At 44.4% G+C, this 6,723-nt stretch overlaps 1 non-coding gene across 1 annotated transcript; it reads left to right on the top strand.

Annotated features, from left to right (window-relative positions):
• The first annotated feature begins 3,294 nt into the window (after positions 1-3,294).
• Positions 3,295-3,401, top strand: LOC118522923 (U6 spliceosomal RNA). Its single transcript, XR_004910856.2, has one exon. It is a non-coding gene; the product is annotated as a U6 spliceosomal RNA (small nuclear RNA).
• The last annotated feature ends 3,322 nt before the right edge of the window (positions 3,402-6,723 follow it).

Here is a 6,723-nt window from a genome sequence, read left to right as displayed (position 1 = left end):
ACCTCATGGCATTGTGAGATTAAAGCCTCGCTCTTCCCGCTGAAGGAAAGTCAGCAGGAGAGCCTGTTGCAGGGCAAAGAATCTTCCTGAATAAGAAGGAGCTTGGAAGGCGATGCATGGTCAGGTCCTTCCAGGGCAGGAGGCCACCCCAGACCGCTGTGCTTCTGGAACAGTTGCCTGCCTCCACGGATACCACCCATGTCAGCGCCAAAGCTGTGTTCTCACAGCTGACCAAGTCTCGTAATGGGGCAAGGAGGGATCCAACTCTTTCTAGACTGTAGAAGTTTTGAGGCACAGGGGTTCATTGGCCTGTTGACATTATCTACAAAAAAAAAAAAATCCAAGAAGAGAGCGGGGTGCGTGGCCGGGCTCCAGGCTCGGTTAGGGGCGTGTGCGACTCTTGATCCCGGGGTTGTGAGTTCGAGCCCCATGTTGGGTGTGGAGATGACTTAAAAATAAAATCTTGAAAAAAATAAACTAAAATGAGAAGAGGGGGGAAACGAGAGCCTGAGAGGTTAAGTGACTTTTACGAGGTGCTACGGTGGACTTCTGGCAGAGCCGGATGGATGCCAGGTTTCCTTTGGGGCAAGCCGACTGCGCGGACTTCCATTCCTCTCTCCCAACCCCCCATGCTCACACTTCTGCTGAAATCCGAGCCCCTTGGGAGACATTTCTGAAGGCTTCTTAAAATGATGCTTTTTGTGCTGGGAGCCAGATAAATAACGCGAGACAGTGATAATGATTAGGAAATATTTATGTTTTTTGTGCATGAGGCCTTCACATGCCGATTTATTTACTTGGCAAATAAAGCTGAGCGTGTGATGTCACTACACGTGGATGAAAAGTTTAAACATTCATCTATGCAAACAAGGGAAAGAAAACATCTCTCTTTGTGAGAAACAAGTAGGATTACGTTAATTTGATTAAGGCTCCCTATTAAACTGTAGCAGGTTGCGTTGGATCATTTTTCAGCGCTTGGGGAAGAGAGAGGACTTTCACTCGGTTGAAAATGATTATGGAAACGTTCTCATCAAAATCACATTCAAATATATATGTATTTATATGTCTTACAGCTTCCAAGCTTTAGGAAGCCTTCAGTTTGAGAAAAAGGCTAATTACTTTTCTTTGTGCGACAGGAATGAGCAGCTAAAGCCATAAAGGTCTTGGAAATGTACGCCCTGACCTCCAGTTTTGAGATTTGGTCTCTCCTGTGCATGGTGCCCCTTCACCCCAGTAAGACTGGTGGTTCCCGTGGACCCGAGGTGGGAACTTGGGTGCAGCCAAGGGAGAGCCTGGGACACAAAACATAAGGACGCGTCATTCTCAGGGCCGAGCCTGCACTTGGGCAATTTTGAGAGAGAGAGAGAGAGATGACGAGTTTTGCTTCCACAGAGTGAAACTGATAGCGGAGAAGGGTGGCTTTAAAGGCCAGGAACTGACGCCCGCCGTACAGAGACAGCTTCATGAAGGAAGGCTTGGCGCCCCAAAAACGTGCCGTAAGGAAAAGGGGCAGGAGAGTGAAGAGAGAGCCTCGCAACCAAAAGCTCATAGAAGGTTGCCATGGAGGGCTAGAGGGGGGTGGTTCTCTAACTAGAGGAAGTGTTGAAATCCCCTGGAGGGCTTACGGCTGGGCCCCCCTCCCAGAGGGTCTGATGCATTAAGTTCAGATGGAGTCCAATAATTTGCATTTCGAACAAGCTGCCAGGTGATAACTGCTGGTCCAGGGAACACACTTTGGAATGGCTGTTCTAGAGCCATGTCTCTCAAACTAGGGCTCCTGTCTGAGATTCTAAGAATGTCTTGAAATGTACCCAGGATTTGTTTTAATTGGCTATGGTGAGGTGACGGGCGTGAAGGTAACTGTCTTTGAAAGAAGGGTTCACTACTCCTAGTTCCCAAGTGGAGGAGACATGTCACACCATGCCGAGTCACACAGGAAGTGCCAGGGTGGATCAGGAGGCAGAAGGATGGAGGAGAGACGATGGGCAAAAAAGCCTTTATTGTGGTTTTCACAGGAAGGAAGGGACCAGGCCAGGGGAGCATTAAGATTGGCTAGTTTGAATAATTTTAGTGGGCTTTGGGTTATGGGGCGGTCCCCATTTGGATGGTATGTAGCCCTGGGGTGATTTGGGGGGAGGATACTGGTTTGGTGTGTAAGTTTGATAAAGGAGGTGGTTGGTGGTAAGGCCTAGGGATGGGTTGATTTGCATATGAAAGGTGTGTTTACGGGCAAGCTGTTTACTATCTCCAGGAATTCTGTGAGCCCTGGGAGGGGCAGTCTCTCTAGGATTAGCAAAACCTCAAGATGTCAAAACACCATAACATACCAAAAATAAAAAAAACATGATTCCGACAAAGAAGAATTTTTTGTTCTCTCTTTATTGTAATAGTAATCTTCATTTTGTTGGTGCTGGTTGTAAAACCAAATCCTTTCCTGCTGATAATCCCCGATTTAAGGATAGTTTCATAAAACGAGAATTTAGTTTATAAAGTCATTGTCTCCACAACTAAGGACAAAGGACACTTGAAAATCCAAAAACATAGTCTTACGGGTCCAAGAGAACTTTCTTTGTAACCTTTTAGAAGGGCTCCATACTTAATTCAACTTTGAGACATACTGTGTTGGCGCTCACATTAATCTGCCCCAACACCCTTCTTCAGTTGATGAACAGTAAGCATTAGCTTTTCTTCTATTGTTTTAAAAAAGCTAACCTCTCACAAACAATATACAGTTGACCCTTGCCTTGAACAACGTGGGTGTTGTGCAGTCAAAAATCCACACATAACTTTTGACTCTCCAAAAACTTTACTAATAACCTACTGTTGACAGGAAGCCTTACCAGTAACATAAACAGTCGCTTAACACGTATTTTGCATGTTATATGTATCATATACTGTATTCTTACAAAAAGTAAGCTAGAGAAAGACATTAAGAAAACCATAAGGGGCGGGCGCCTGGGTGGCTCAGTCGTTAAGCGTCTGCCTTCGGCTCAGGTCATGATCCCAGGGTCCTGGGATCGAGCCCCGCATCGGGCTCCCTGCTCCGCGGGAAGCCTGCTTCTCCCTCTCCCACTCCCACTCCCCCTGCTTGTGTTCCCTCTCTCGCTGTGTCTCTCATGTCAAATAAATAAATAAAATCTTAAAAAAAAAAAGAGGGAGAAAATCGTAAGGGGGCACCTGGCTGGCTCAGTCGGTAGAGTGAGTGATTCTTGATCTTGGGGTTGTGCGTTCAAGCCCCATGATGGGAGTAGAGATTACTTAAAAAATAAAATCTTTTTAAAAAGGAAAATTATAGTGCTCGCGTCGGCAGCACATATACTAAAATTGGAACAATACAGAGGAGATTAGCATGGCCCCTGCGCAAGGATGACACGCAAATTCGTGAAGCGTTCCATATTTTTGAGCGCTGTGAATTGTGTAAGACTGTTGAACCACAGACCTGTACCTCGGAAACAAATCATACATTATATGTTAAAAAAAAAAAAAAAAAGAAGATAGCAGGAAAGGAAAAATGAAGGGGGGGAATCGGAGGGGGAGACGAACCATGAGAGACTATGGACTCTGAGAAACAAACTGAGGGTTCTAGAGGGGAGGGGGGAGGGAGGATGGGTTAGCCCGGTGATGGGTATTAAAGAGGGCACGTTCTGCATGGAGCACTGCGTGTTATACGCAAACAATGAATCATGGAACACTACATCAAAAACTAATGATGTAATGTATGGTGATTAATATAACATAATAAAAAAAATTAAAAAAAAGACTTGAACTTTGGAAAAAATAAAAAAGGAAAATTATAAGGAAAATACATTTACAGTATTGTACTGTATATATATATAAACATATATATATAAAAACATATATATATATATAAATCTGTACATGGGTGGACCCACAGAGTTCAAACCCCTTTTGCTCAGAGTCAACTGTATATGGAATCAACAATATAAAAAAGTCATTCTTTTCTCTTTTTATCCACTCACAAAACTTTCCATAAACCCATAAGACTCTGCGCGTGCGTACGTGCATGCTTATACATAGGGTTTCACTAAAATACTTTGAAATATTATTTTCAGGAATGCTTATGTAGGTCACTCAACTGATTCAAGACTCAATTTCATCTGTGTGTGTGGGGGGGGCGGTGGAAGTGTCTTTCCCTGTGTCTCTGTGGCATGACATAGAGAGGGAGAAAAGTCCACTTTTCTCAGAGGAGTATCCAGTACAGTCCGAGGTTAAAAGCAGCATCATTTTCATCAGTCTGATGCACATTGTCACTGCTCAGTGAGCAGGTGGCTATTTATAAAGTGGCATCTGCAACAGCTGCTCAGCATTTGAAGAGTTTTCTGAAAAATCACAGTTCCTTCCAAACTCGATTCGGGTCATTGGAGCTGAGGTTTCAGTGATACTTGAAATCTTTTCTGGGGTGAAGAGGATATAGAATTCCCCAACAGGACATAATAAAGGGTGGAAATTACTTCTGGTCGGGGTAGAGTTTCCATGAGGGGCTGAAAAAGCCGTAAGTGTGTGCTTAGCTGCCTATAAGGGAAGCCAGCAAAATAGAGCAGCACGTAATGAGACATTTCATGGCCCACAAACTGTCCATTACTAATTTGGATAACTGGGGCACAGAGTTTGTTTTTCCTTATTTTATTTATTTTTGTTTCGCTGAGAATCTATGGCCTGCTGAGGTACATCCACCCGTCTCCCCCGCCGCCCACCCTTAGCAGTCTTTTTTCCAGATTTTCTCCTATTTCTGCCCTCCCCAACCCTTTATTTCCCTGACCCTTTGCCCATTTATCCAGTAGATAAATATTTCATGATCTTGGCTACGTACTTACTAATATTAATAACTTACACGAATAGGGAACAAAGAAGCATGACATCCAGTCTCTGACCTAAAAGAATATGTAAATTAGACTCTTCTATTACTAGGCATAGACTCACCTTTTTTTAATACCCATGAAGCATGCCTTTCAGAAGTTGTAATTATTGGTGAAAGCATCACCCGGCAGCTTGCCTGGGGCAACCTGCAAGGTAGAAAAGCCGAGAGGGCTGCCTCTGGTGACAGAACGTGGAGAAGGAGGTGGGGGGTCGTGGGAGCCCGAGGGTTGCCTTCCCAGAAGGAGGTTTGGGGATCAGGAGCAAAAGCACGTAGAATCACTCAGAAACGAAGGAACTATTTTCCTTTGCTCACGGCTGAAAGTGGAATAGAAAATCCAGAAAGAATTTGCAGAGATGGAGTCAGGTATTCCATAGATAGTACAAGGGGTAAAAGAGAAGACAGGAACTTAAATGTGTCGAAAGGGTACAATGTACTAGGCATTTACTAGGTGCTTTGCATACACACCTCATTTCTCCCTTTTAACAATCCTCTGGGCTCGCTATTGCTATCGCCGTTTCCTATTTGAAGAAATAGTCCAAGGCCATCGAGTCCGAAGATGGTGGAGTCAGGATTTGCATCAAGGTATTTCTGAGTGCGGAGACTGCGCTTTTCCGCCACGTCTTCCTGATGACCCAGTTTGAGATTGATGGGAATGTGCTGTAGGTATTTATATCTGCCTTTCCAGGCGCAGACTGTGCATTTGCATCAGCTTGCATATGATCTTTCGGGAAAGTTTTGTGTGCACACGAATGTTTTATTGTCATTATTATTGTTATGATTCTGAAGGAACGGATCTATAGAATTTCAAATCACGCGTGACTCTTCTTGACATACGCTGTCACGATGATTTCTTTTATGAAAATACTGAATAAGATTTCTCTACACATGCACAGTAGAATAATGCCTAAGCCAAAAAAGAAAAATGGTGACCTTATTAACCCAGTTCGTTCCACGTAAAATTCCCACAAACTGTCAGCATCCCACAGGATTCCACCCACATAGCAAATCCTAGCGCGATACTTGGAACAAAGACATTTGTCTCATCTCATGTGGCTGTTGGAAGCACCTTCAGGATAGAGAGCTTTCTTTTCCAGCTCTGTAATTAGATGTAGAGCTGTACGTCTTCTAGTGCATCTGAGGGGAAACTGGAATTTAGGGTTGCAGGACCACACACGGGTAATGCGTGCGTTTCACTGGGCGGGCAAAGCCATCTTTGTAAATCACGTGTAATGATTTACAAAAAATGGCACACACACACACACTGCCACCTACTTAAGCTGTACCCGTGGCAGTTACCCGAGAAGGATACCGACTCTTTCCTCCCAGCCCAGAGGCAATCTTAGCCCTTCCTGCTGGACACCTATCGACTGGAATGGTCATTAAAGACGAAATCCATTTGCCATCCCCGATCTAAGAACATCCTTTCTGGAAGAGAAAAAAACACACATGAGTAGGATTCAAAGGTATGCTGCCATTGTCTTTTAGAACCATGCCAAGTCCCATCTCATTGATGAAGCCTTCCTTTAGGACCTCACCCACTCCTGACCTGTTGCAGCGTCTATTACTTGAAACTTCAATTGGCACTTACCATAGACTGCTTGGGGTTTTGTTTCTTAGATCCATAGGCTTGATTTGTAAACCCCTGACCAGTGGGGACCGCAGCTCATCCTACCTCTGTATTACGCTGTCACAAAGTGTCGCACTTTGCTTCTGGAAAGTGCTCAGAAGTGTGAGTGATGATGTGAGGATCCTAGTCGGAAGTAGGACTAATGGAAAGGCTAAAATGGCACCAATGGCCCAGCATTGACTCAGTCCACCATTACCGGAGAGCAGCTCAGCGTCTG

Source organism: Halichoerus grypus, chromosome X, assembly GCF_964656455.1.
Source record: "Halichoerus grypus chromosome X, mHalGry1.hap1.1, whole genome shotgun sequence".
Taxonomy (NCBI): Eukaryota; Metazoa; Chordata; class Mammalia; order Carnivora; family Phocidae; genus Halichoerus; species Halichoerus grypus.
Note: the sequence above shows the minus strand (reverse complement) of the source record. Positions and strands in the feature narration are given on the sequence as shown.